At 39.1% G+C, this 27,174-nt stretch overlaps 1 protein-coding gene across 4 annotated transcripts in view; it reads left to right on the top strand.

Moving 5' to 3' along the window:
* sorbs3 (sorbin and SH3 domain containing 3) overlaps positions 1–27,174 on the top strand; it is a 275,634-nt gene that overhangs the window by 61,107 nt on the left and 187,353 nt on the right. The window contains exon 1 of one of the 4 annotated variants that reach the window (XM_039769613.1): positions 1,854–1,961. The exons of 1 other annotated variant lie outside the window; for it this stretch is intronic. The gene's annotated coding sequence lies outside the window, so the exon portion shown is untranslated. Of the gene's footprint in view, positions 1–1,853; positions 1,962–12,443; positions 12,528–27,174 lie in introns of those variants that run through there. 2 more of the 4 variants (XM_039769616.1, XM_039769614.1) reach the window with 2 other exon arrangements.

Genomic DNA, 27,174 nt, shown 5'->3' on the forward strand with positions numbered 1-27,174 from the left:
AAAGCAAAGCACATGACATAATTTATTTATGCATTCAAAAAGCCTTTCTTATGGTCCCACACAAAAGATTAATTCTAAAACTAGAAGCTGGAGCCATCAGAGGTAACATACAAAACTAGATTTCAAGTTTGTTAACCAGAAGAAGGCAAATAGTACAGATAAGAGGGCGATGCTCCATGTGGAATGAGGTCATTAGTGAAGTGCCTTAGGGATCTGTCCTGGGTCCATTACTTTTCTGATTTATATTAATGTTATACATTCCAATACAGTTAGTAAACTTGTGGAAATTAGCAGATGACCCTAAAATTGGAGGAATGGAAGACACTGAGAAGACAGCAAAAGGAATTCAAAAGGATAAGCTTCAGAACTGGGCAAACACTTGTAGGTTAGTGTAGAAAAGTGCAAAGAGCTACACGTGGGTAAAAAGAACATCAGTCATAACACACTGGGAGTGACCGTCATACATGAAGCAAGAAGGGTTTATGTAGACACAAGATTTTCATCATAAAATTACAAGTAAAGTTACTAGGCTCAATATGTAGATCAATTTGATATTTTATACAAACGCATTAATTTGGTTATATTGCATTTGAGCAGTATTACTTTAATACTCGTAGTTTCTGTTATTTTTGTGATGAAATTTAAACTTTTTTTCTATATTGAGGTCGCCCTTTTGAACCCCCCTGATATTTACTACGCGGTGAGGCATTTGTACTCCATCAACATTAATTATTTCTAGAGACATAATTTTGTCTATTTCTCCAATGCATCGCACACAAAAGCAAGGGAACGATGGGAGCACCAGAACTCTGCTCACATCATGTCGTACTGCAAGCTGCAAGTAGTAAGTCTGTAATAAGCGGACTACTGCTACGATTTCCACTCACGGGACGGAAGGACAATCCTGACCACTTTTATATAGTAAGAAAGAAGAAGAAGATATCGCACAGTCTGGAGAAGAAAATCATCTTTTACCTGGAAAAACGAAACTATAAATCCCATCGTGCACTGCAAAATGGACGGGGCGTGTGTGAAACTCACGGGACGGAAGGACAATCCCGACCGCTTTTATATAGAAGAATTACTAACCTAACATTTGACATACAATTGGTTATATTTCTGATGTTTTTGTTTTCAGTTAGAGCACTGGTGTAATGACTTGCTCATGGTCACACAATGTCAGTAGTGAGATCTGAACTTACAACCTCAAGGATTTAAGTCTAAAGTCTTAACCACTATGTCACACTGTCCACTATCATCAGTGGGCCATTTTAACTGACAGACAGCTTCCACTGTACAATATCTGCCACCAAGGAACCAACAGCCTGACTCCTGTCCCTCACTAGGGAAACAACCCATAATGCTGAATGAGATTATTCTTTTCTTTGCACATATGAATTTTCAGGCAGTGTGTGTACATGAGGCAGCCAGAAACTGTATTTGTGTGTTCAGATGTGACAGAGATTCTTTTTTCCCTTTTATTATATGAGTATATATACAGTACATATTATTCTAAAGCAGAATGAGTGTGCACACATTTGTGTGGGTGTGAGAGTTTATGCGTATATTTATGTTTATGTGTTGGAGAGACTTTGAACCTAAGTTGATGTGAGCATTTTCTTGTTTATGAGGAGGCCATGCCTGTATGAAAGCTTTTGTGTGGGTATGAGAGAGCTGTGTGTAAGTTTATATGAACGGTTGTTTGTTTACATCTGTAGGAGTGTGTGTAGAGGTGAAAGGAGATGCTTGCTCATGCTGAAGGATTAATTTGGTAATTAATGAGGGCAGGGAACTGGAAGGAGGCGGGTCCACAAGAGCAAAACCTCTCCACGCTGAGAGCTCTGTTAAACATTAACCGGTCACAGTGGAAGAGGCCTGACAGGGTGGCAGAAGAGCAGACGGGGCTCCCGCGTGACTCTGGAGAGCAGGATCACACTCCTTCACACAAAGGGCAGGTGTCTGTAAGTAAAAGAGCTTTCTTGGAGCAACTTGTTTAAATATTTGCTTTCATGTGAGGAGAACTCACAAAAAAATAAAGAGGCTGTATATCTGGATTAGACGCAAGTTTGGGGATTTGCTAAAACATGCCGATCAAAAATGGAAGGGTGTGTTGGAATTAAAATAAGACATTGCATCGTGTTCTTTAGAACAAAATATTGTGAGCTGCGTATTGGTGCTGTTTAATGGCTTCTTGAAAGCTGATGACCCATTCATTTGTAGAAAAATGTAATGTTACCTCCTTGATGTCTGACTTCACAGATGTCGCTCTTGAAATGCACAGAATCTGAACTCCTGCCAGCTCTGCATTCTGCAGATTTGACTTACTGAACTCTCATCCAGTCAGACTTCAGTTAGAGCAGAACTGTCGTGGACTTTAATGCTGTGCCTTGTCATTTGTGCAATAATTCTGCTTTCCCTGGATAGAATTTGAATCTGTCACAAATCTGAATCGTACATTTTTATAACCTTATCAGACTTCTTAAACGTTGGAATTTATTTCTTAGCTGTGTGATAAATCTGCAGTTGTTAAAATCTGATAAATTATAGTGTTTCGCTTCTCTTCATACATTTTACCTCCCAGGCCTCTGATTTTGTCGGATCTCTTTCTAACATCTTGAAGTCTTTTTTCAATGAAAGTTCATGTACATAACATAGAGAAAATTTAAAAAAAAACATAATTGTGGACAGTAATCATCAGAAGGCTATACTTTTGTTGCAAAACTTACGCAGAGTTGTAAATGTTTTCATACAATTGCTGCTTTGCTTTGTTGGAGTTTGTAGGATTTTGCAGAAGTTGGCTTATTATCTCCTCAGAATCTCTCACTATCAGTATTCTAAAGCTTTGCTTACTTGTAGTTTATTTCTGGTGGATTACACCTGCTTAGATCTTTTGGGCCTGATCTAGTGTGTGCTACAGCTTTTGCCCAGTCAAAACTTTCACAGTTTCAGGCCAGCCGTATCATCTTGGAATTCTGAGAGTTTTACCTTATCAGTTCTTTGCGTTCTGGTTCTTTATCACTTTGTATACTGCCCTGATTAGGTTTCACAGATCTTGCTCTGTATTTCCTTGGAGTATGATCTTGTTTGCTCAAACAGGCATGATGAGATGATTCCCTTGACCTTTTTCTGTTTGTGAAGAGTCCAAATCTTTAATAATAAGGCCTTGTAGATTAGGAACTTTACCAATTTGGAGATCTACTCTCAGGTTAATCTCGAATTCTACAGCCTTATCAGAAGTTGAGTGTTTATTTCTGGGTGTTTGATTTTATCAGATCTTACTAACCTGTTATTTTTTTCATTCATTTTACAAGCACATTTCCATTTCGTAGCAGCCTAATATTTTTAGATTTCAAAAAACCTGATTTTTAGCTTGTTACTGTGTGGTCATTTCCAGTATTACACAATTGAATTGTTAACTCCTTTGAGTCAAGTCTTCTAAGATTTCATATACAGTATGTAACTTTTTTTAACTGTTTAGATCCTGCCAGATTTGAAACACTTGTATCTGTAACTCCTCTCAAATCTGATTTTGTCAGATTTTATAAATGTGAATTTATAGCAATTTGAAGACTGGTCAGGTTTCAGGCACTTGCATCTTTAACATATAGAAGTCTGATCTAGTCATATCATATATATATAGACTTACCTGTTTAGCGCCGTTTCCAGTCAGATTTCAAAAACTCCTTGGAGTAAGACTCCATTAGATTTCTCCCAGCTTGATTTGTTACTTCTTTGAGTTTGATTCTGTCAACATTTGCAGAATTCTGATGAATCTCACATCTAAATTATGTCTCTTCTCCACGTACTGTAGCTGTACCTCCTTGGATTCTAATTTTACTCAGATTGTAAAATTTGGGGTTCTAACTCTTTGTCATCTGAATTTGTTGTTGGAATTTAAATATTTGTTCTTAGTATTCTGTAGCTTTGTCCCTATGAAATCAGAGTTCACATAACTGAACCATTACTTGTTTGGAGAATGATCCTGCAAGAGATACAGACCTAATCTTATGCATCTTTTATTTTCTAAGACTCTGATCCTGTTAGATTTCACATCATTTCCTTTTCATCTGCTTAGTGCTTTATTCTATCAGCTGTGACAGGCAACCCTTTGAATGCTGTTTTATTGTGGGAAATACGTTATTCAACACCTTATTTTCTTCGCTATGTGGGGGCATATGCTCCAAACTGTAGTATTATATGGTGCCTTTACCTGTGTGTTTGCATTTCTTCAGTATTCTTCAATTGCGATACTACAATTTGGAGAATATGCTCCCACATAGCATGGAACCTATAGTATAGGGTGTAGTTTAAAGGATTGCCAATGATAACACAAATAGAAATCTTTTCTCAGTATCCTGTTCTTTTATTTCCTAATCATGACCTGTTTCACCCACTCGTATGTTTCACTTCTGTTCATTTGATCCTGCCAGATGTGATGTGCCTGATCCTGTCAGTCACTTTAACCCTAGTCCTTTAATTTTTTGAAAAATCTTATTATATTTTAAAATATATTTTGGAAGTTTCATGTTGTTAGATTTCACATACTGTGTGTACACTGGTCCTGTCAGGTGTTGCAGCACCTCCCTGAAATCTCAGTCCTGTCAATTCTCAACATTTTGTAGCTTTCCCACCATGGAATCTCATTATGCCAGAATTCATACATCTTAATTGTTAATAATTTTGAAACTGATTGTGTCAATATGTACCCCTCTTTTAAGTCTGATGCAGCCTAGTGTTGTAGATGTAGGCCTGTATCCCCTTGAAACATAAATTATATTCCATCTCATTAACCTGGGGCATCATCTCCTTGTACATCTGATCCTGTCTGTTTTCACACATTTTCTTTCATCTCTGGCCGTTTCCTTATATTATATTTTGACCAACAAAATTTCAAGGTGCCTCTTCTTTAACATTTCATGATCTTAATGGAGATGGATAGACATGAATTTTTAAGTGTAGTGGTAGTGCTGCTACTTTGCAGTAAGGAGACTGTGGAAGATTGTGGGTTTGCTTCCCGGTTCCTCCCTGTGTGGATAGCGCTTTGAGTACTGAGAAAAGCGCTATATAAATGTAATGAATTATTATTATTATTAAGAGTAGACAGATCTGGTTAGGTATCACTTAGAATTCCTTTGGCTTTGCTTCTCTATCTCTAGTGCTTTTATTCAAGAATATGTGATGTGGTCTATAGACGTGTCATCTTTTTCTTAAACTTTTGCCCCATTCTGTATCTGTATTTTTCATGTAACTTTGTTCATAGCGTATATCTACAATATAAGAAAAAATGAAATAAGAGATAAAACATTTAATGAAAAATTATACTGCCATCATAACAATAATATATAAATCTTAATTCAGCAAAAGAAACCCAAGATTACAGAGGCTGTATGTGGGCTAAAAATGCAAGCTGGCAGGCTGCAACAAAAGGAATATTTGCTCACATTCCATGATATATCAAAAAGGAAGGGCTTTTCCTGTAAGACGACTGCTTGGATGCCAGTTTTGCAAAATGTCATCTGACATTCAACAGACTCAGTTTTCAGAACTACGATGATATAGTTGTGCAAATTGATTGGACGTGGCAGAAAACTACAGAAAAAAACATGTCATCACGTCTTGCTTTTCTATGCTGCCGCTGCCCCTTATCTGAGGGCTATGGGGATATCAAGTGGGCGTTGGCTCATCCTTTCTTGACTTGGCTCCTGGCCAACTTCCTGCCTTTCTGGCAAAAGGGTTCTCTGTCATCACAAAGAATATTAGGCTGACACCATCAACAGCACAAATAATGAGTTTATTGCTGCAAACAAAGGAATATTCATTGTGCTAGGAATGGGAAAAATCTCCCAGCACTGTGCCTGTAGTGGATAAAGAGCTATCCTGTGGGCACTGCTCATGCCTTTCATTCTCATTCTGCATAAAAAGCATTTGACTATGAATTTAATGTGGAGGCAAATGCTGCATAATCTTTTACACATCTGCATTTGTCCAGAGAAATCATATTTATGACTGTAGTGCCTGGAACATTCTAGGCAACTTTCAGGATAAAATCTGCAGTTCTAGGAAAGGTATGCAGGAGCAGCTTTGCAAGCGAAGCTCTGACTAGAATGGGTGCGTCTCTTTAGCTGGAAACAACCTTTTGAAAAGTATGGAAGTCTTATCTCCTTACCCTTTGCCCCATCACCCTGCTAGTTCACCCTGAGGTCAGTCCTATTGATCGCAGAAGACATTGTCAGGCAAATTGGGTGATGATTTTCACTTAGCAGTTTCAACAAGTGTGTCAGATTGCTTTGTAAAATACTAGCAATACACTCAGCAATGACTGCCAGATTGCTGACTGACTAAAACCTGAACTTTTTTTCTGTACCTGTTTTTGCAAATTAGCTGTTTACCAGAACTCTGGGGAAACTATGTTGTCAAATATATTTATTTTTTACACTTACTTCCAAATTAAATTGTTCTGAAGATAGATGTATAGATTTAAATTGTAGTTTTGCTTTAAATTGTCATCAATGAAAGTGTCTTTGTGACTCACTAGAGCGCTTTTGTAGTTTACATCATTGTAGCTCATGAAAAGAGAAAGTGTGTGCTTTTGTGAATGAAAAGCAACTTTTTAATTTAGAAATCATTGACTTGATGGAAATATAACCTACGCAAAGTACAATAAGCCAAGACATACAAGAGCCTATTATGCACTTTATTTCATTCATCTCTGTTAGGCTACCACCACCATCAACCTGTTTTAAACGGATATGGCATTGTGAAAATGAACTGATAAGATTTGTACTTTGGCAAATCTCTTTCACACTAACATATCCATTTATAAAGCTGGCTCCTGCAGGAGGTACTATCTATCTATCTATCTATCTATCTATCTATCTATCTATCTATCTATCTATCTATCTATCTATCTATCTATCTGTCTGTCTGTCTGTCTGTCTGTCTGTCTGTCTGCCTGTCCGTCTGTCTGTCTGTCTGTCTATTATCTCATATTCTTAAACCTGCTTAATCCCATTCAGGTTTGCTATGAGCTTGAACCTTTCCTAGAGGCACTGGGCACAGCCCTGGAATGGACACTGTGCTATTTCACATACCTCAGATACCCAGACATTCCCAAACTGGGCCAATTTAAAATCACCAATTCACCTAGCCTACACACTTCTGGGGATGTGGCAGGCAAACTTACTCTCACACAGGGAGAATGTGCAAATTCCACACAGATGACAAAGGTGACCAAAAGGGGGCACCACAGTGTACCAAATCACAGAAACAGTACAGCACCACACATTAAATGAATAAAATAAAGGATTTTATTTTTTCAAAGCACCTCTTTCCAATTTTCCCAATAAAAGGCCTCAATTATACAAAAGAGAAACACAATAAACTCCCAAATTTTTTCCTCCTTTCATTCTCAGGCTGAGTATTGCCCACTTCCTCCTGACTCTGAATTCAACGAGCTATTGAAGTGTGCTCTTTTTTAGGTGAACCCTGGAGTACTTATAGTTACACACTTATGGGCATATACTGGACCTGATCTGCACATCTGGATTATCTGTCAGCAACACTCATAGCATTGATTTGAGACACTCTGACTATAAAGCAGTGCTTTTCACTGTCTCATTACTTCTCCCTCCTCTTACCTGTAAACATCAAATTTCTTTCCAAAACCATAAAAATATCTGTCCCTCTGTTCTTGCTGGATTCATTTCTAATCTTTTTCTGTCTTCACCTGTTCCATTAACACTAGATAGTCTTGTTGACCACTATAACACAGCCTTTCATTCAGTACTAGATAAACAGCTCCTTTAAAACATAAGGAGGTTTCCTTTAAGCGTTCATCTCCATGGTATAATTCAGAGCTATGATCTATGAAATCAACTGGCTGATGCCTTGAGAGAATATCATGTAAGACTGGCCTCACTGTTCACATTCAGGCTTTCTCTGACCATCAAAGGGCTTACAGGGATGCACTAACTGCAACCAAGAACACACATTATGGCATAATAATAGAAAGTGGCCATGATAACCCAAAGGTTTTGTTCTCTGTAGTTAATAAATTACTTCAACCTGCACCAGGCCCAATAACTTCCTCTACTGAAGTCTGTGAAAAATTCCTCCACTTTTTCCGTAATAAAATTAAAGATCTAAATAATGAAACTAACATAAATCCATCATCCATTTATATCCTTCCCTGTCTTTCCACTCCATCTAGCTCCTTCTCTAAGTTCTCACCAGTCACATCTGCTTTTGTTAATTACCTGCTTTGCAAGATGAGGCCAACTACATGTGTACTGGACCCCATCCCCACCACACTTCTTAAATCCTGCCTTCATGCCATAATCCCGACTGTTATGACAATAATCAATACATCCCTCGACACTGGGTTTGTGCCAGCCACTTTTAAAGTCACTTCTGTAACTCCCATGTGAAAAAAGTCTGGTCTTGATGGTGACGATCTTAACAATTGTCAGCCCATTTCCCACTTACCTTTTCTGTCAAATGTTCTTGAGCGTGTTGTACCCTCCCAGCTCACCAATTATTTAACCACTAATAATTTGATGGAACCCTTTCAGTCTGGTTTCAGAGTGCAGCACAGCTGTGAAACTGCTCTTCTTCAGGTAACCAATTATTAGCACATATATATATTCTATTAGACCTCAGTGCATCATTTGACACTGTCAGACATGGCATTCTACTGTCCAGAATGAAGAACATGCTGGGTATCTCTGGCACTGCCCTACAGTGGTTCAAGTCCTATTTGACTGATAGGCAAGAGTTTGTTAGTCTTGGCAACAGCAGATCCAGCTCACACAAGGGGTTCCTCAGGGATCTGTTCTCTGCCCTCTTCCCTTCTGTATTTATATGCTTCCTCTTGGCCATATTATTCGTAGCTTTGGACTGGGTTATCATTTTTATGCAGACGACACTCCACTCTATTTTAATGTCAAAGGTACAACTTCATCACTGTTTTCTCAGCTCACAACTTGTCTCAGTGAAATTATAATCTGGATGGAACAGAACTCGGCACTAAAGCACAAGTTAATAAAATGAGCTCCTTTTCAGTCACTCTTGACGGTGATCTCATCAGACCTTCTTCTGATGCAAGTAATATTGGTGTCATTTTTGATTCCTCCCTTTCTTATTCCGCCCACATAAACCACATTAAGAAACGTTCTTACTTTCACCTCCATAACATATCACGTGTTCGCTCATTCCTCTCCTTTTCTATTGCTGAGAAACTTGTCCATGCTTTTATCACATCCCGCATCGATTATTGTAACTCCCTACTGGCAGGTGCTCCTTCAAATCTTATATCATACCTCCAGTTGGTTCAAAACACTGCTGCAAGAGTCCTTACTCAAACCAGGCAACAGTGAGCACATAACACCCATCCTGCTTCGCCTTCACTGGCTCCCTGTGTATAAAATTCTATTAATAACCTACAAAGCTTTAAATGGCCTTGCACTGGACTACATCAGTGACCTTCTAAATCACTATGCTCTGGTTCTTCTACTAGGGTCCTCTAATTCTGGTAATCTTGTTGTGCCTCACACTGGCCTGCACTCTATGGGTGACAGGGCCTTCAGCTCCATAGCACCCAGACTTTCTAAAATAATTAGATCAGCTGACTCCATTCATTCTTTTAAAAAACAACTTAAAACTCAACTATTTAGGAAGGCTTTTAACTTAACTTAACATTCTGCCCTTTCTTGCAGTTTACCTCTCTGTCCAGGTGCTCGGGATAATTTGTGTGTCTGTTATATCAGAAATGAGGTTATTTGTTAAATTTTTCTTTTAGTATTGAATTTAGTATTTTACCCTGGTTTATTGTTCTTTATTCTATTTAATGCTTTGTTATCTGTTTCATTGTTCTATTCAGGAAAACATTTGTGTCCAATGTTACATTTACCCTGCTGTTTTTTTCTAAGACTCTGTGAAGCGCCTTGAGCATGGGAAAGGCACTATATAAATAAAATGTATCATTATTATTGTTATTATTATAACTGAGGCAACAGGTGCATTTAAATCATAACACAATAAATGAAAACTGAAATAGTAAAAAAATCAAATAAATATATTAATATATATAAATGGTATAAATAAACAGGGAAAAACTTTCTTTTGGAAATGTATCAAAACACATATTCTTAACCTAAAGCTGTAATCCAGCAAGATAATGAAACTTATCCACACTAATTCAGAAAAAAACACTGCACATTCTAGTGGTCTTTGAGATCCCATTTTGGTCAGTAGAAAACTTTGTGTAGACTGATGACGATGCCCTACTGCCTGAAGGGGGTTAGACTCCTTGCATCTGTGCTGTTTTTTTGGGTTACCTCCCTCCCATTATAACCTCTCTACTGATTATGATATATACCCTATATGTTAAGTTAGACCAACAACAAGGCACATGAAAAATGTAATGAAAATCGATTCAGACGTTTTTGTGTGATTAGTAAACAAACAGACAGACATCTAAATGGCTTACAGTTTTATTTATATAGATAAAAAAGAATGAGAGAGGGAATACTAATCATTAGTCCAAACATTCTTGTGACCTGCCCTTATTAATGTGGCAGGAATAATTCTTTTAACAGCTATAAAGAGGGCCCTAGTGTGGTGCCCTCTGCAATCTGACCATAAACTTTTTTCCTCTGTGTGACAGGCAATGGGCTCCAATGAGATTACTACTTCTTCTATCAACCTTATTTTGTTTGATAAGAGCAGAGTGGTGACTCTGAGGCTAAGGATTTGTGCTGGTGTCCCGAAGGTTCAAATCCCCATCACTGCCAAAAGAGATCCTACTCTGATGGGACCTTGAACTGAATCTTCAATTGCTCCAGGGTTGCTGTACAATGGCTGACCCTGCGCTCTGACTCCAAGGGGAATGTGAAAACTAACAGATTCCTAAAACGAGAAATAAAGAACATAAAAAAATATTTTTTTCTTTTTAAAATTTCCTTTATTAGGTTATAGTGTTGGTTATATATATATATTATCTGTTGGAATCAAAAATGTAATGCTTTTTAATGGTACATACAATAAATGCTTATGAATGGACGTGTTGAGAATGAGTGAGTGAGTGTGCTGTGAGTGACACCATAGGTACTGCAGACTTCATTTGTCCTCGTTTTATTTAGATGATACTTCTGCACTTAGAAATAAATAGTAGACCAATAGTCCTGGATTTATCATGGACTGAGCCAGCTGGTATATCAATATGTGTACAGACTGGAAGCGAATAATTGTGTTTCAGTGGTTAGAACTGCTGCCTCATGTACCCTGAGCTTGAATTCCATGTCAGGCTACAGTCTCAATGCTTCTTTAGATACTCTGGGTTGCCATTGACAACCTAAAGATGTGTAGGTTAGTTAGTAACTCTAAACTGACCTGGAATCGATGATTGCATGCATGATTGGGCAGTGTGATGCCCAGGATTGTTTCCTGCCTTTATGCCTGATGCTACTAGCTGAAGATTTGGGACTTTTTTCGACTAAGAAGGTTTTGAGCTTTGTTAAGTAATGTTATGTTATGTGATGTGATATGATGTTATTTTGTGTTATGAAGCAATTCTGAAGCATGAAAACATTTCATATTTGAGGTGATTCGTTTAATGACCTGAGCAGCTGAATTTTAGATATACTAGCCCTGTCTACAGAGGGTAGCATTAGGTACCCATTTAAGTGGCTTAGTGCTCAGAATTAATTTTGAGGATCTTATCAGACAATGACATAAACGATCACTTAGCTCAGAACACTGACTTCTAACCATCCATCCATTTATTTAAACAAAGTAGGGTTGTGGAGGCTGAAGCCTGTTTCATGAGAGCCAGAGATGTAGGTAGAAAAATGGGGTGAGATAATTGAACATGTTACTATTTTAAATGTCACAGGTTTTAGAAGACTTTTTAGACTTTATTTTATTGAAAGACATCTAAATATTTAACTGAGTAGTGCAAAATCATGGGTGTCATCATCTGACTGGATATTTAAGTGACTTCATGAACAGAAACATACAGGGACATATGAGGAGGGCACTGTTAAGACTTATGTGCCCCTCAGATTTGAATGACAGTGCAGATTTCAGTGCTCAGGAGATGCAGTAACAGTGCAACCCCTAGGCTGGCCCTGTTTGACAGATTGAATGGCCTTTTGGCAGGAGACTTAAATTGAAAATATTTTTTATCTCAAAGAGTGTCCCATCAGGAAAGATGAAAGTGCTTTGCATACAGGCAGAGCTGGCTGGGAAGTGTTTGTGTAAGAGGGCAGGGAGATATTTGCATTCCGTCTTGATATGGATAACCCTGTGCACTGAAATATCCCCTTATCACTGACAAAAGGACACAGAGGAAGCTGGCAGAGCAGAATGGCATGTGTTTTCAGCCAGCTTTGAGTTACCATGGTGATTCTTGTCAGCGTCTCAGTGAAGTTATTCTCAGAAGCAGATAGATGAAGAGGAATGAAAAGTTAGGAGTTTAAGTTCTTCAGACTGAAGACTCACAGATGGTAGAGGTGACGCAATGGCTGCATGTAAGTACAACACTTTTATGAAGGCCATTTAAATAGTAGAGGAAGGGGGTTTAAAGGCTTCGTGGTCCCTCCACTCTGTCTGTTTAGTCACTACTACGGGACTGTTATTCTTGGAAAGTTTGACTGGACAGCCAAAAGAGAAGTGACTTTTGAGATTCTAGAGATGGGGATCTTGCAAATGTGTGATTCTTAAGAAGATTAAGGTGATTTTTAAAGCACTGGCGGTTACAATGTCCCAAGTATTGAGGATTAAGAGCTGACTTTCTAAATACTGGAGATTAGCAGACAACAAAGGACTGTTTCTCAGAGTACTGTGGATAACAAAGTATTTTTAGTCAAAGCACTTGGGATTAGGTTCAGGGAAAGGATTGATTCTAAGACTATACAGTAAAACAGGTACAGTTGATTACATTGATAAAACATTGTTTCTCCAAGTGCCGGAGATTAAGACTTAAATAAATCTGTTTACCAATGTACTCTGCAATAGGAGCCAGGAAAGGATGATTTCTCAAGGTATTGTAGATTTGCTGCATGTTTGCTTAAGTGCATCTAACTAGGGATTTCTTAAGGTTGGGAAATAGGTTAATAGTGTTCCTATTGGAAGGTAAGAGTCCAATCAAGAATTCATTTTTGATACAATCCATTGTATTTGTATAATGAAGGCAAAGAAGCTCTAAGGAGAACAAGGTAATATGTGTGCATTCAATCTACTGTTAATCATGGTTAAAAACAAAAAGTCTAATAAGAAAAGCAGTGTATCATAGTGGCTAAGAGCTGGACTAGAAGTAACAGAACTTACCAGTTACCATTATCTTGCTGTGTGAGCTTAGGGCTGTGGTTCCCAACTTTTTCTGTGCCCTGCAACCCTAGAAATGTTTGATTTGTGTTTGCACTCCCTGCAAATGTAATATCACATTTGAAGATGAAAAAGTCAAACTTCTAATTTTTCAACGACAAATTGAATCACATACAGTATGGCAAGTGAACTAATTAAACAAAGAAAAAGCTTTTAACTCAGTACATAAAACTTAAATAGACTTGGGGCTTTGCCCCCTGCTTGCTTCACTCGCCAACCCCCTACCCGGGGTGCACTATGTGCCAGCCACTTCGCGTCTCTGCCTGTTGCGTTTTGAAGAGGGGGGCTGAACGCATGCTAAGGAGATGTGGTTGCTCCTCTGAAACCCCCTCTTAAACAGTGATATATTGGGAATCAAATACATTTTTTTTTACTTCCTCTTTGCTCGATCATCTGTTGGCTTGCTGCTGTGCTGCGTGATTTGCATGTACAGCCTGTACAGCAGCTGTCCTTTTGTCTCGCTGCTTTGTCTCACGGGACGTTAAAGTGTCTCTGAGAAAATCACATCTCGTCTCCTTCCAAGCCTTCCAAGATTTTTTTTTATAATAGAGAGATATTGAGCAATATATCTTTATAAATCTCAGTAATCTTGTATATGTGTCCCCAGTGAAGCATAAACACTCGATTGATGATCTGGGGTTGGAGTATACCACAACACATCAAGCACCACGACGAAATGACACCCGTTCAACTATCTAGAGGTTTGGGGGATTGGAGACCCCATGAAGCAATGGGCGTCAGCACACCACTAAGCAATGAAAGACAGTCGACGAGCTTTGTCCCCTGGTAACACCTGTATTGCAGTTAAAATTGCCGCGCTGCTGCCTGCACTGTCAGCAGGAGAAATGGGTGGAGTGTAAGCAACGGGTGTTGCATCCAATTCAGTCCTCTTGTCCCTTCCTGGCAAAAATGTCAATCGAACCTTATAATCAGTGATGTTTCAAGATCAGAGCTTGAACAGAAATCAATACTAGACCTTGTCCCTTCTCTACGGATAATTGCAAGGTCCAAATTCCATTCTCTTAAAAAAAGTAATTTACCTTTACGAATGTGCCACCTCATTTACAGGTGAAAACTGTATGCACAATGCTTGATTCGTTTCAAATTATAGAATAGGAGCATAGTGAGAAGTCAAGCAAAATGACACCTTTTATTGGCTAACTAACTGTAATCATCTTGCTTGAAGAAGTGCCCTGAGTTGCCTCGAAAGCTTGCATATTGTAATCTTTTTAGTTAGCTAATAAAAGGTGTAATTTTGTTTGACATCTCACTACATTCATAATGGCTAACATGGTACAACACCATAGTACTATTAGAATAGGAGCACTAACGTACAAATGATAGCACACTGCAAGACACCAATTGCACCACGATAAGCTCGGACAACACACCTCACTCAGTTATGGTGAACTGCAACACAGCCTTCCTCTTTTTCACAAACCCTAAAATGCCATTTTACACCCCCTGGGTTTGTGGGCATCGCAGGTCGGAAACCCCTGCCTTGGGGGTCACTTTGGCTATGTATTCAAAAGAGGAATGTACATACACTAAACTGGACAACATGATGACGTTTAGCATGAAAGTTGAAGGTGTGTCTGAACAGATAAAATGTGGTTTATTTTCATTGTCTACAAACATCTAAAATGTTTTGGCTCCAAAGCTTTTTCACACCTTATATAACATTTTGCATATTTGCTTCTAGTAATATAGGGAGGCACCTGCTGAAATAACATTGTACCTATCTGATCTGTTCTCACTCACTAAAAAACCACCTTTGTCTGACTTTTGTGTCAGTTTTCTCGGGTTTGACCTGTGTCTCATACCTGACTTGGCTCTTGTATTTCAGATATTTATAAAATACAGCTCTACCTATTTGTCATGGATTTTGTTCTGTTTTCTCATCATGGTATTCAATCTGTAAATGGTTCACACTGTCTGTCAACTCTTAGGTCCACACATTTCAGAGAGGTTTCAGCTGAAGGGATATCCTGCAGGAGCAACCCGGCCACCTCTGTACTATAAATGCATTTTGTCAGAAGACTGCACAAGGTGACAGCAGTAATATTTTAGCATTCAAATCGTGAGATGGAGTTTAAGTCAGAAACGTGCATAGGTCGATATTAGAAAGTCATTTAAATTTATCAAACAAGCCAAAGACATTAAACCAAAGTAGAGTGAAATAACCAGTCAGCAAGGCCAGAGGCCAATCAACATTTACAAGCAGACTAAGCCAAAATGAAAGAGAAAATCATACTTGAAAATGGAAGAGAACTTGTAGCCAGAATATCGTGAAAGATTAATCAGTGAACCTTTGAGTTTTTCCTTTGACAATTTTAACATCTTTTATTAAAAACAAATATTCTATTAAATATCGGCTTCTACCAGAAAAATTCCACAGGCCCTCTTTACTATCCCATTCTTTATCCAACTTCAGATCCTTTCTTTTTATCTTTTCTTTCTGATGCTGCAGTAGCCCACAAGCACTATCATGACTCATTAGGAACAAATTAATGAGGGAATAGCTTTTTCAAATTTGAAGAACTGCAAAATATTACATATACGAAAACAAGCCCAGCAATAGATAACGAATTAAAGAAACAAAAGAAACTTCCCTGACTATACACAGAGCCACAAAATAATTCAAAGTATTAAACTGAATAGAAAAGTATGTGAAAACATTTCTTGATCTAACCAGTTTTTAGACAAGACCTACTGTACAATTCCCATTACATTCAATCACAAGTTTTCATTTTGATTGGACATAATTTTCTTTTTTTTTGTTATTGTGACTGTGCTGACTTAGTCTTGCTGTCTTAGTTTGGAAAGTTTCGCAGGCAGGCAGCAACAGATCCCAAGATAAAACCACAATATTTGACTCAGATCAGGTTAGGAAATGTTCACTTAAACATTCATTCATTTTACTAGGTAACACCTTACATTAACATCTCTTGTTCAGAACTGCTATACGGAAGAGGCTCTGTGGTGGGCCCATTCCTGGATACCAAATTTATTGGCCACTGCATGCTGTTACTCTTTCGGTGTTTCTAAATCTCTTCATTCATCTTCTCTTGTAAAGAGACTGGAAGTTCTGAGGAGCCATACTGAGCATGGACCTACAGGTAAAGAAAAGAGCTTTACAAAATGTCATGGCAGCAATGAAATGCCAGTAGAAAGAGGGGTAGCATGTGGGTCTGTGAGGGACATTAGCCTTCTGTGTATGTGTTTGTACTGTATAGCAGTATAGCAGTTAAAGTTTAGGCAAATAACAAGAGCCTCAACAATATATATTGAGGAAAGACTGGGCATTATGAATTTTAAGAAGAAAGAAATGAGGGTGTTAAGTAAGAGGAAATGTATGGACTGAAGGAGAACATTATCCACAGTCAGACTGAAGCTGATGTTGAAAAGGTGACATGGTCAAGGACAGTGCTGAGAGAGAGGTAGATTTGGAGTTAAGCTTTCTTTTGGGTAAAAAGTAGTGATTCACAATATTTGTTTTGAATGACTTATTTATTTGACATTGGTAGGTTATTTAGGATTAATACCTGAAAGCTGATTTGTAAAAGATGAGATGCGTGTATTTGAAAACTGAAGTATGATCGCTATTGTAGTGCAGAGAAAAGCTGAATAGGATACATAATGTATTGTGGGATCTTATACACAAAGTCAGTGTATAAAATGTATAAAGCCACTCATCTCTAAACCATTCGGTTTAATTTTAATGTGTACACTGTGCCAAAGAGTCATGGTTCATGTTCAGTTTACTAGACATAATAGGTATTGCTTTAACAAGGTAACATCCATCTAAAACTCATCCTATAATTAAGAATAATGTATAAATTTACCAGGCAGCATAGCATGGGCAGTCATTAGTGTTGTTGCCTCAGATTTTCAAGAGCCTGGGTTTGAATACGGGCCAGAATATTGTCTCTGTGTAGCTTGCACAGTCTCCCAGGATCCGTGTGGGTTTCCTCTCGGAATTCAGTCTAATGCCACAAAACAATGAATTGTATGTGACTGCTGAGTATCTAAGTGTGGGTATGGGTGTGATTTTGGATGGGTGGTCCTGGAACAGGCTCTGCTTCTATGCTCATATGATAAAGGATACATTGGTAAAAGTGGTAATACTGTCTATTTACAGGGTACAGAGAAATTTTTGCTAAACAATAAAAAAGAAAAGATTAAGAAATACTGGTAACTAATCTAAAATACTCACTACTTTTTTAAACACCCTTCTATCCATCCATCCTTCCATTCTCTGCATTTTATCTGGGTTTGGATAACAAGGTCAGCAGTCTAAGCAAAGATGCCCAGATGTCCCATTTCCCCCCCATCTCCTCCAACGCCTCTGTGGAATTACCAAGGTGTTCTCATTCCCAGCTGAAAGATATAATCTCTCCAGTATGCCTGTAACAGCTCTCCAGGGAGGTGTTAATGCTCAGGTCACCTCAACTGGTCAATTTTGATGTGAAGAAGCAACAGGTCTTCTTTGAACTCCTCCTGAATGTCTGTGCTCCTTTTTGACAAATACAATATGGGTGAACAGGGCAGCCTTTTGCACCACAAATGACACAAGGAAGGCAAGATAGTGCATTTATTTATCTGAAAAACAATCAGATAATACAAAAATACAAATAATGTAAAAGAAACAAACTTATGCTGCCTTTCTTGCTCTCCCTACAAAGGTCTTGAATGGTGTCTCTCACCCACTTCCTCACCTTCCCTTTTTCAGTTCAAACACTCGCCCCTTCCCACCTTTCTCTCTCTGTTTTACTCTTCCTTAGTTACACTATTTCTGAAGTTGCCTGTCTTTCTTCTGACACTAAACATTTACCTATTTAACCACAACAACTAAGCTGAAAAAGAACAAACCAGAACAGCCAATCTATCCAAACCCAAAATTGGGACCATAAAGTCTAAGAGACCAACAAGACAACAGTGCCATCTAGTGGCCCCCATGACCACTGCACCTTGATCTCTCTAATCCCTTATAGGGCCAGACTGCTTAAGCAGTTTCTTAGCCATAAAGCTTAAAATAATCATAAGGATAACAATAATTATTACAGTGATCATCATCACAATCACCATCATCACTATCATCATAAAAACAAACCTTAAATCAATAAATATATACAGAATAACTTAAAATGATTTGAACCATTACCTACTTATCCTTTATGCTGTTTTACTGGGGATATATTATTTTTTATACTATACAATAGCTATAGCCAAGTGGGTACAGAGGAGAGGAAAACAAAAAATGGCATTAAGGCTTCATCTCTCTCTTGACAGCTCTCTCTTTTTATGGCATCCTTTTCTCTATGGCAGCTCTTTGGGTTATACAGTTAGGTTCATAAAAATTTGGACAGAGACAACTTTTTTCTAATTTTGGTTCTGTACATTACCACAATGAATTTTAAATTAAACAACTCAGATGCAGTTGAAGTGCAGACTTTCAGATGTAATTCAGTGGGTTGAACAAAAAGATTGCATAAAAATGTGAGGCAACTAAAGCATTTTTTAACACAATCCCATCATTTCAGGGGCTCAAAAGTAATTGGACAATTGACTCAAAGGCTATTTCATGGGCAGGTGAGGGCAAGTCTGTCGTTATGTCATTATCAATTAAGCAGATAAAAGGCCTGGAGTTGATTTGAGGTGTGGTGCTTGCATGTGGAAGATTTTGCTGTGAACAGACAACATGCGGTCAAAGGAGCTCTCCATGCAGGTGAAAGAAGCCATCCTTAAGATGCGAAAACAGAAAAAACCCATCTGAGAAATTGCTACAATATTACGAGTGGCAAAATCTACAGTTTGGTACATACTGAGAAAGAAAGCAAGCACTGGTGAACTCAGCAATGCAAAAAGACCTGGATGTCCACGGAAGACAACAGTGGTGGATGATCGCAGAATCATTTCCATGGTGAAGAGAAACGCCTTCACAACAGCCAACCAAGTGAACAACACTCTCCGGGGGGTAGGCGTATTGATATCCAAGTCTACCATAAAGAGAAGACTGCATGAAAGTAAATACAGAGGGTGCACTGCAAGGTGCAAGCCACTCATAAGCCTCAAGAATAGAAAGGCTAGATTGGACTTTGCTAAAGAACATCTAAAAAAGCCAGCACAGTTCTGGAAAAACATTCTTTGGACAGATGAAACCAAGATCAACCTCTACCAGAATGATGGCAAGAAAAAAGTATGGAGAAGGCGTGGAACAGCTCATTATCCAAAGCATACCACATCATCTGTAAAACACGATGGAGGCAGTGTGATGGCTTGGGCATGCATGGCTGCCAGTGGCACTGGGACACTAGTGTTTATTGATGATGTGACACAGGACAGAAGCAGCCGAATGAATTCTGAGGTGTTCAGAGACATACTGTCTGCTCAAATCCAGCTAAATGCAGTCAAATTGATTGGGCGGCATTTCATGATACAGATGGACAATGACCCAAAACATACAGCCAAAGCAACCCAGGAGTTTATTAAAGCAAAGAAGTGGAAAATTCTTGAATGGCCAAGTCAGTCACCTGATCTTAGCCCAATTGAGCATGCATTTCACTTGTTGAAGACTAAACTTTGGACAGAAAGGCCCACAAACAAACAGCAACTGAAAGCCACTGCAGTAAAGGCCCATAAGCCCAGCATTAAAAAGGAGGAAACCCAGCATCTGGTGATGTCCATGAGTTCAAGACTTCAGGCTGTCATTGCCAGCAAAGGGTTTTCAACCAAGTATTAGAAATGAACATTTTATTTCCAGTTATTTAATTTGTCCAATTACTTTTGAGCCCCTGAAATAAAGGGATTGTGTTAAAAAATACTTTAGTTCCCTCACATATTTACGCAATCCTTTTATTCAACATACTGAATTAAAGCTGAAAGGCTGCACTTCAACTGCATCTGAGTTGTTTCATTTAAAATTCATTGTGGTAATGTACAGAACCAAAATTAGAAAAAAGTTGTCTCTGTCCAAATATTTATGGACCTAACTGTATAGAAAATAAGGATAACCCAAGTATGAGTGTAAACCAAGAACTTGTGCACAAATTCACATACAGTTACTGTATGTTATAATGAATCTTCAAATGCACATTTTTCAAATAGCTGAAGTTCTAAATTGTTAGTATTATGACATCAGGGCCAATGTGTTCATTAGGTAACACAGGCAAACAGGCTGCAGGATGAATATTCCACCATTGCATTTCAAAAATTCAAATTTAATGGAGTGTAATTTTTACATTAGTTATAATCATTCTCATATATATGAAAAAATAAAGGCCATTTGAATGTGAGCTGCATAATCTCAACACTAATGCCAAGATTATGGTTTGGGAGCACATTACAATAAAAAGTAAATGTGTAATCCAGACATTAAATTGTGAACTAGATTTGCCCACGTTACTGCTCAGGGAAATAATTTATCACATCCTGGGTGACACATAATGATTCACTCTGTACCAATATCTTAATTATGAATCATTCTGAATGCTGGTAACTTCAAATAAGGAAACAAATGACTGTCAGCATTTTCCACTCGTGGACACTGTAAGCTGGGCCTGCTCTATTGAAATGTTAATGACATTAAATATAAGCCTGTAGTATAATCTCAGCAGCACTCTATCTATCTATCTATCTATCTATCTATCTATCTATCTATCTATCTATCTATCTATCTATCTATCTATCTATCTATCTATCTATCTATCTATCTATCTATCTATCTATCTATCTATCTATCTATCTATCTATCTTACTGCCACCTTCAAGCCTGATACTGACAGCAGCAGCCCCCTCATTATCCAAGCAAAGACATTCTTAAGTGTGTTGGAGAGGCATATTTTTATTATAATATATACTGCTCAAAAAATTAAAGGAACACTTTTTAATCAGAGTATAGCATCAAGTCAATGAAACTTCTGGGATTTTGATCAGGTCAGTTAAGTAGCAGAGGGGGTTGTTAATTAATTTCCACTGCTTTGGTGTTAATGAAATTAACAACAGGTGCACTAGAGGGGCAACAAAGAGACGCTCCCCAAAATATGCATGCTTTAACAGTGGAAGCCACTGACATTTTTCCCTCTTTATCTTTTCTGACTGTTTTTTTCACTAGTTTTGCTTTTGGCTACGGTCAGTGTTACTACTGGTAGCATGAGGTAATACCTGGACCCTACAGGGGTTGCACAGGTAGTCCAACTTCTCCATGATGGCACATCAATACATACCATTGCCAGAAGGTTTGCTGCATCTCCCAGCACAGTCTCAAGGGAATGGAGGAGATTCTACGAGACAGGCCGTTACTCTAGGAGAGCTGGACAGGGCTGTAGAAGGTCCTTAACCCATCAGCAGGACTGGTATCTGCTACTTTGGGCAAAAAGGAACAGGATGAGCACTGCCAGAGCCTGATAAAATGTCCTCTAGCAGGCCACTGTTGTGAATGTCTCTGACCAAACAATCAGAAACAGACTTCATGAGGGTGGCCGGAGGGTTTGAAGTACTCTAGTGGGCCCTGTGCTCAGTGCCCGGCACCGTGGAGCTTAATTGGTATTTGCTATAGAATACCGGAATTGGCAAGTCCACCACTGGTGCCGTGTGCTTTTCATAGATGAGAGCAGGTTCACCTTGGGCACATGTGACAGATGTAAAAGGGTCTGGAGAAGCCATGGATAATGTTATGGTGCCTGTAACATCATTCAGCATGAGCAGTTTGGTGGTGGGTCAGTGATGGTCTGGGGAAGCATATCCATGGAGGGACGCACAGACCTCTACAGGGTAGACAACGGCACAATGACTGCCATTAGGTATCAGGATGAAATCCTTGGACCCATTGTCAGACCCTATGCTGGTGCAGTGGGTCCTGGGTACCTCCTCGTGCACGACAATACAAGAGTATGTAGGCAGTTCCTGGAGGATAAAGGAACTGATATCATTGACTGGCCTCTATACTCACCTGACCTAAATCCAATAGAACACTTCTGGGACATTATGTTTCAGTCCATCCATGCATTCTCAGACTGTCTAGGAGCTCAGACCAGATCTGGGAGGAGATTCCTCAGGACACCATTCGTTGTCTCATTAGGAGCATGCCCCAGTGTTATCAGGCATGCATACAAGCAGGTGGGGGCCATGCAAATAACTGAGTGCTACTTGAGTACTACTTGAGTTGCTGCAATGAAATTTCGGCAAAATGGACTAGCCTGCTGCATCATTTTTCACATTGATTTTCGGGGTGCCTTTGAAATAAGCCCGCTCTAGGTTAATAATTTTCATTTCCAAAGTGACATTCTTTAGTTCCTAACACATTTACCCAGTCCATATCAGTATAGATCTCTAACATGATTTTTTTTTTCCCATTGAGATCTGATGTGTTTTCAAAGTGTTCCTTTAATTTTTTAAGAAGTTTATATACTTCTGAACAAAAGTTTTAGAACACCACAGTCTTTCCAGTTTTTCTTCAAATGTAATCAGTTGACGTACAATGAATGAAATGAAATGGCGAAAAGGTAAGCAGTAAAATTCCAGAGGATTAAATTTAAAGTTTAGATATGCAAAAACTGAAAAAAAATATATAAATTTCAGAATGTTACAAATGAGGCTTCTTCAGGGAACAACTAATAGGTTACAATCTATGGATGTTCTGCAGCAATTAAAGTAAATTAAGCCTGGCAAGTTGAAGCAAACTATTTGTAGAGGTGTGCCAAATTCTGTTGATATACAGTAACACCTTGGATTATGAGTAACTTGGTGTGTGAGTGTTTTGCAAGACAAGCAAAAATGTTTAATAAATTTTAACTTGATAAATGAGCAAGGTCTTGCAATACAAGTAGTATGTATACGCACTGAGCCAGTGGTTCTTCTCTCTCTCTCTCTCTCTCGCTGCAGGATTGTGGGTAAATGTCTCCCATGCTCGGTCTCAGTCGACATGCCTCACTTGTATAGTCAACATCCGCATAAGCGCATACTGTTTACTATAGCATTGTGACCATGTGTGTATACATAATGCATTTTTTTGTTTTGTGTGCGAGTGATGAATCTGTTTAACAACAATGCAATGTCACATTTCCGTGAAATCCTCAAAAGGTGGCAAAAGCAACTGTCATTGGATAGGCTCCTTGTTAAAGTCGCAAGAAAGAAAAAGATTCCAGTGAGCCAACAGATAGCAGGAATTCCATTAGTTATAGTGAAAGTCATCCTACACAATATCCCTCCTCTCTCTCGTCTCCCTCACACCAGCCATGATTCTTTCAAAGGTAAAGTACAGGTTAATTTGTTTTATGTATTTTTACTTTATATATTGTATTAATCATTTTTATATAAATATGTGTGGGTTGTGAAATGAATTATCTAAGTTTCCATTATTTCTTATGGAGAAATTCACTTTGATATATGAGTGCTGCACTTTTCCAGAATGAATTATGCTCGCAAACCAAGGCTTTACTGTATATGTATGTGTATATATATATATATATATATATATATATATATATATATATATATATATATATATATATATATATATATATTGTCACAGGAGGCTGGGGGACAGACTCAACCGGGACGCCTGGATGGACCGGGAAGTGGCCTATACGTCCTCTGGGCCATGAGGGGGCAACTGCCCTGAGTCTGGAGAGGACCACGGGAGAGGAGCAAGGAGGCTCAAGCCCGTTGGGGCCCGTGGCCACCGCCAGGGGACACCCCAAGCCTCATGGAACCCGGGAAACATTCTCTTCCGCCACACCTGGGAAGAAGGAAGAAGATTCTTCCAGGGACACCCAGAGTGCTTCCGGGTGCAACAGCAGCACTTCTGTCACACCAGGAATTGCTGCTGGAAGAGCATCATCGAGCACCTGGAGCACGTCCGGGTGAACATAAAAGGGGCCGTCTTTCTACAATGAGAGAGCTACAGTCGGGAGTAGGAGCAGGATGAAGCTCCCATGGAGAGAGGAAAGGCGGTTCAAGGACATTGAGGAAGAGGCCCGTGTTAGTGGAGTGTTTGGTGCAGGGGCACCGTGTGTTGTGTGAAGTAAAGAACTGTGAATAAACTTGTGCTTTTGATAAAGATGTGGCCTCAGTCTGATGGTGTCCAGGCGTATCTATACTGATAAAAGGCAAAGCCCTCACTGACTCACTCACTCACTTACTCACTGACTCTTTACTAATTCTCCAACTTCCCGTGTAGGTAGAAGGCTGAAATTTGGCAGGCTCATTCCTTACAGCTTACTTACAAAAGTTGGGTAGGTTTCATTTCGAAATTCTACACGTAATGGTCATAACTGGAACCTATTTTTTCGTCCATATACTATAATAGACTTCTGCTCGATGCCCATGGGAGGCGGAGTTACGCCTCCCACGTAATTTAATGCCTGCCCATATAAGACCGTCCGTCAGCGGCAATCCAATAGAAACACTGCCGCTAAATATTCACGGGTGAAGGACTGTGCTTATGCAGAGGAAGATGAGATGGTCAGGGTGGTGTTTGGCACAAACTCGGCGAAACTGCGAGAGAAACTTTTAAGTGCTGGGTCTTAGCTAACATTAAATACAGCCGTGGACATCGCATGAGATGGCACCAGCACAGCTGGAAACCTTCGATGCATGTACACCGAGTGGCTCACGTGAAATGACGCAGTGCACAGACAAAAAGCAACAGTTCCAAAGAGTGCTGAACAAAAACCGAATTACACAATTGAGAAGGCAGCAAAAAAATATGAAGCGTGTGATACATACAAGCATATTCATAAGTGCAGCTACTGCGGAAACAAAGCACACGGTGGAAAAAGTCTATGTCCCACTAAAGGAACACAGTGTAAAAAAAACACCCGTGCATGCAGTGTGTCAGGTCTCAGATAAAGAGGAAGATGAGCTGTTTATTGATGCAGTAAGAAACTAATCGATAAATGAAACCTGTTATCTTTACAATGATTGACAAACACGGAATGTAACTTGAACTCATCCTACAAGTACGAACCTGATTGAAAGAAATAATGATAATCAAATCCTTGATGACAGCAACACTCCTAACACTCACAAAACAATTACTGTATATTGACACTCATGTTACGTTATTTTTAAAATGTTCCCTTTTCTTTTCATAACTTCTTTAAAACACTACTTCTCCTGCGAAAGGATATATATATATATATATATATATATATATATGTATATATATACCCCGATCTACATACGCTCAAATAGATAAACCAACGCCGTGGCTCAATGGTAGAGTCTTCGCCTCTACCTCCGAGGTTCGATTCCTGAGAGGGGATGCACTGAGTATGTACGCGCGCTTCCCGATTCATTTTACCTTCGCATCCCCTTGGTTTGAGACGTATGAAAAAATATGCGGTTAACGCAGAAAGACAGATCACCAATTGAAGCTTTATGAATAATGGATACTTTATTCGCCATCAATGATTGTTTTGGTAAAGCCATACTCAGTGTATTCATTAGATGAACGGTAAAAAAGTAAGAGCGAGGGAGGGTAACTTATTGAGGCATGCAGGCAAAACCACAATAGAAAGGCAGGCTCGATGTACTGTAGTGCGTCAACTCGATCTGCATTGCGATCACATTCGAAAAATATATCTTTTCAAGTTCTATTTAGTCCATATGTGTCAAACTCCCACAAACGGCCCGGCGTGTAATTATATCCGGCCCGAGATCATTTTATATACTGTATTATTGTTATTAATGGCCCGGGGATATGAAGCGCTGGTAACACAATAAACTACAGATCCCATAATGCAGCGCTTCAGCTGCCTTGCCAACACTTACGCGTTAATCAAGTCTAGCTTATGATGCTGCAAGTTATTGCGAAGCTAGCCCACACGATGCCAAAGAGAAAAGGTGATTCTGAACATAGAGCCTTTAAAAACCGATGGGAGGCTGAGTATATGTTTACTGACATTGCCGGTAAACCCGTGTGTCTCATTTGTGGAGCTAATGTGGCTGTAATTACAGAATTTAATCTAAGACGGCACTATGAGACAAAACATCAGGATAACCTGAAAGACCTGAATGCAATGCACAAGATACAGAAAGCAGAAGAGTTAAAGAAGAATCTGACACTTCAGCAGACGTTTTTACCGTGCAAAATCACAAAGTGATTTCAAGTGAAGCTGCTTTTATGGGAGACACAAATGCACCAGTGCAACTTGCCCCACTTTCCCTGTTGCCAAGTAATGTTGAACCAAGTCGGCACAACGGTGTTCCCAAATCGCACTTTGCTGATAAACTGAGCGCACTGCGCACTGAGTTTGCACGACGCTTTGGTGACTTTGAAGAACAAAAGAACAATTTTGAGTTGTTTCGCAACCCATTTGCCGTCGATGTGGAAACTGCACCTGTGCAGATTCAGATGGAGGTGATTGAGCTGCAGTGTAATGGCACACTGAAGGCAAAGTACGATACTGCAGGGCCCGCACAGTTTATTCACTCCATTCCCAAAAATGCTCCAGCTCCGTCTACATGCGGCTCGAACCTTGTGCATGTTTGGTAGCACATATCTGTGTGAGAAGCTCTTCTCAGTGATGAAGACTAACAAAACAGCACACAGGAGTCGCCTCACTGATGAGCACCTGCAGTCCATCCTGAGAATCTCCACAACACAGAACCTCACACCAAACATAAACAAACTTGTTGCCAAAAAAAGATGCCAGGCGTCCAGCTCTGATAAAATGATATATGAGCAAAGACAACTGAATGATTTGATTTGTTATTGCTGAAAGGAACACATTTTATTTATATTTCCAGGTTTTGTTATGCACCATGTTCATATTTGAATTTGTATAA

This window comes from Polypterus senegalus, chromosome 11 (genome assembly GCF_016835505.1).
Source record: "Polypterus senegalus isolate Bchr_013 chromosome 11, ASM1683550v1, whole genome shotgun sequence".
Lineage (NCBI taxonomy): Eukaryota > Metazoa > Chordata > Cladistia > Polypteriformes > Polypteridae > Polypterus > Polypterus senegalus.